General features: G+C 38.4%; 1 pseudogene; it reads left to right on the top strand.

Moving 5' to 3' along the window:
• The first annotated feature begins 205 nt into the window (after positions 1-205).
• Positions 206-3,869, top strand: LOC140546237 (macrophage mannose receptor 1-like; annotated as a pseudogene).
• The last annotated feature ends 338 nt before the right edge of the window (positions 3,870-4,207 follow it).

Here is a 4,207-nt window from a genome sequence, read left to right as displayed (position 1 = left end):
AAACAAAGTTGAACATATGCATGGAAATCTACATGACTAATTATAAAGTGTAGTATAAAACAAGAGTAAAGTTTCAAATAGAATCACACACATCACACCTACACCTGTCATTTCTGTTCTGCTCCATTAACTAGAGAACATTTCTTTAGTCTTTTCTCCTGCACAACAAAGTCGTCTCAGAACTTTCCATCTCTTTGGTACGAACATGACTCAGACTGAAGCTCGAGCAGCTTGCAGAGCCAACTACACTGACCTGGTCACTGTGTACGATGTGGAAGACATCACTGCACTGATTAATCTGACTGGTATCAGTTCTGCCTGGACTGGTCTGTACCGGAATCAGTCCAGTACTAAATGGTCTAATGGTGATGAAGTTACCTTCAGTGCTCTGTCAGGAGACTGTGGGTCAGGGCCGTGCTGTGCTGCTATGAAGGCTGATGGCTTTTGGGAAAGTCTTCGGTGCTCAGAGAAAAGGAATTTCATGTGTTATAAACAAGGTAAATTCTGACTATTAACTATAGAGATTTAAACTGTATGAACTCTGAACTTCTCGTCCTTTCAGATCCAACTCTAAATGCAAAGTTTAACAATAAGAACAACTTTACATTCTTTTTCCTCCACAGATGAGACTGATCTCACCTTCAGCTATCATCTGATCACTCAGTCTCTGACCTGGTATGAAGCTCAGACTTGCTGCAGGAAGAACTACACTGATCTGGTCAGCATCAGAGATCAGGAACAGAATAAAGCAGTGAAGATAAAAGGGATGACCAGCAGCACGCCCTTCTGGATCGGCCTGCTGCGTGATGACTGGGATTGGACCGATGGAGGACGCTCTGCTTGTACAGAAACTGGTGGGATGGTCAGCCTGGGCTATTCCCATCAGACTGTGTAAAACTAGTATCAGGAAAGTTGTATTCATTGCCGTGCAGTAATACTGGATCTGCTCTGTGCTACAGCAGTAAGTACTGAATTCACAGACACTCTAACTCTTAGGCCCTGTTTACACTTAGCATTTACATGCATCCTGGGTGATCCAAACACAAATAATTGCCAACACACATAGCCATTCACAGCTGACAAAACTGATTTTAAATGGTTAAATGACTGCTTGTGATTCAATTTGGCACATAATTTTCACTGGAGGAGGGGCATAGCCCATATTAGAATACAAGTATTAGAATAATAATTATTATTTAAGCCATGAGTATCGCCTTTATCCATTATTTAATTTGTTATTTTAGGTTGAGCAACTAAATTGCTTGTACAATGGACAATGAGGACGATTATTAAGTCTTTTTTTAGTAGGTCAGGGATGTGTTTTATTCAGGCAGTGATTTGATCACCCAGAACACATGTTAACGCCAAGTGTAAACAGGGCCTCAATGTCTCTGACCTCACTCCAAACATGGTCTTTTCTGTCTCCATCAGCTTCCATTCATGTCAGTGATGAACATATGAACTGGGAAAGCGCTCTGGACTACTGTCAGGAAGGTAACAGGGCTGGTCTTCTACACATTCGGAGTGAGTGTGACCAGATTATCATGACGAATGAGCTCAATAAGAGGGGTGTCTCTGGGACTTTGTGGATGGGGCTTGGACAGAGTCGACTGTTTGGCTTCTGGTTTTGGTCCGATGGGAGTGGTTTGGGATCCTGGACCAATTGGGTGGGAGGGGGACCACCAGAACCTCAACTGTCCCACCACTGCGGTGGCATTGACACAAAGCAAGACTTCAAATGGCTCAATAAAAACTGTTGGTCTAAATTTAGAGCTTTATGTAAAGTGAATCTGTCTAACTGATCCTCTTCAAATACCCAGCGTGTTAGACACACACACCTGAATTCAGGAAATGTATGTTTCTGAATTTAACTTTACCTATATTTTAAATTCTCATCTGTGACTGAATCTGACCTCTGTGAGGCTGGCCCACCTTATAATCAGAACCTGAGTAATAACATTTTGACTTATTGTTTTTTTATAATGATTATTTGCCTAATAATATTTTTGTGGGATAATATTGAGAAAATCTATGTAAATCAGGGGCTCAGTTTTCGACTGAGTGCCTTTCCAGCCCAACAATGAACTACATAAAACTTATTCCTAATTGGAGACTAAGAATAACAATCCACATTAATTAAGTAACTAATTTCCCACACAAGTAACAAAAAATTTAAGAAACCAATTGCTGTGTACAGGCTACTTATGTTTCTCTAAATAACAAGATGTTTTAGGAAATATATGAGTTTTGTTTGCTTGTTGTGTGTAATTTCATTTAATTTTATTTTTAAGTATTGTTTAATATTTGATTATTAAAACTATCACAAACACAGCATAACAAAGAGACCATTTTAGTGCAATGTAACCGCTGATGAGAGGCTGTGTTACATAACAGATAAGAAAATATAATGTTTAATTTCCCTAAAATAGTACCAGCACAAACAGTGATTACTGCAGCAGAAACACAGCCCTAATGAATGGAAATGTTCTTATTAGGTTTGTGATCATATGAGTGGAATGTAATATATTATTTAAATTAAACTTTTATTTGTTCAATATGATTTTTCCCTCTTAAGGACTCTCTTTTTCAATGCTTTGTTAATCTAGACAGATTATTTCCAAATAACCCGGTCTTAATAAGATAAGAATCAAAAACTGAATGAAAGAACTTGTAATGTAATAATATCTTAACTAGATCTCATATTTCCATTCTAATAAAATAACTAAATTTCTTGTAGTTTTTGTTTTTAGTTTCTGTTCAAACATTATTTAAATACATTAAAATTATTTACATAAAATTTAAACCACATCTATGTTCTGTCAGAATAAATTTCCATGAGAAAAAAAATAGTCCAGGACTACCTGGCCTGGAAAATATTGTCCATGACTGTGCTAAATCATTACCAAGATTTGTTTATCTGTCATATCTGTTTTGTGTTGGATGTGCTCCCAAGCATATGGCTCTGTTTGTGTCTTGTCTGGCCTAGCCTTTGTAACCACGCCCCCTTGTTACTCCCAGATGTTCCTTATTATCCTCTGTATAAGTAACCCCTAGTTTGGTCTTGTGCATGTCTGTGTGTCTGTGTTGATTTGTTGACTCAGCCTGTTTATCTGATTGTCTGGTATTGTTTATTTGGTAAGGTGAGTGCTAGTTTGGTTTCTGTTTGCTTTGTTTTATTTTCCTTTATTAAGAGATCCTGCGTGTATGTCTGCCTCTGTCCCCAACCTCTACAAACTGCGATATTATCAAGTTAAGGTTATCTATTCTGAAGGTCTACAATTGTCAAACTTGTCTATTTCAATCTAAAACTAATGTTTAATATTTAATTTGTGTTGTGTGAAATTCTGTATTCCAGTATTTCATAATTCTATCGGTTCCATTCATTAGTGTTCTCAAAATGCTACCATTGGACCTTTCTAAGGTGCTAAACCAGTTTTAACCTTTAAGCTATTAATCGCAACCAAGATTGTGTTCATGTAATTCCTAGTTTTGCAGCAGAACAGATCTCACAAGTGCTAGACATTGTAGAGCTGTATCATCTATAAGTGTAAATTCTAAATTCTGAACAACACTAGTTTACAAAGTGCGGTGGCACTGCATGTGTCGGACAGTTCCAGTGCGTTTTATCCTCACTCTGGCCACTGAGAGAAGTCAGGTGTGTGTGTTCCCTGTGTCCACACAAATTACCCCTTGGTACTCTGGTTTTCTCCTGCCACACATAACACATATGATCTGTGAATTGGCTGTGCTGAATTGCCCATGGGTGTGAGTGAATGGTTGTGTATTGTTGGTCTGGTGCCCTGTCCAGCTGGTATTCCAGCCTTGTGCCCAGTAATCCCAACCTGACCAGGAAGAAGCAGATAAGATGAATAGATGGATGGACTAGTTCCCAAATGTTATTAGTGAATGATTTTATACTTAAAAGCATGCAAATAGCTTTATCCATATCCTCAGTATCTAAGCTCATAACATTGTCTGCCAGTCTGTTGTGCCGCAAAGTCAACAGGAATCTGTGTGTGACTGTATAATCTGTATAATCACTAACAGCAATGCCAACCAATCAGCACTCACTAACAGTATAGCCAACCAATCAGCACTCACTAACAGAAATGCCAACCAATCAGCACTCACTAACAGCAATGCCAACTAATCAGCACTCACTAAAAGCGATGCCAACTAATCAGCACTCACTAACAGTAATGCCAAC

The sequence above is a fragment of the Salminus brasiliensis genome, chromosome 23 (genome assembly GCF_030463535.1).
Source record: "Salminus brasiliensis chromosome 23, fSalBra1.hap2, whole genome shotgun sequence".
NCBI lineage: Eukaryota > Metazoa > Chordata > Actinopteri > Characiformes > Bryconidae > Salminus > Salminus brasiliensis.
Note: the sequence above shows the minus strand (reverse complement) of the source record. Positions and strands in the feature narration are given on the sequence as shown.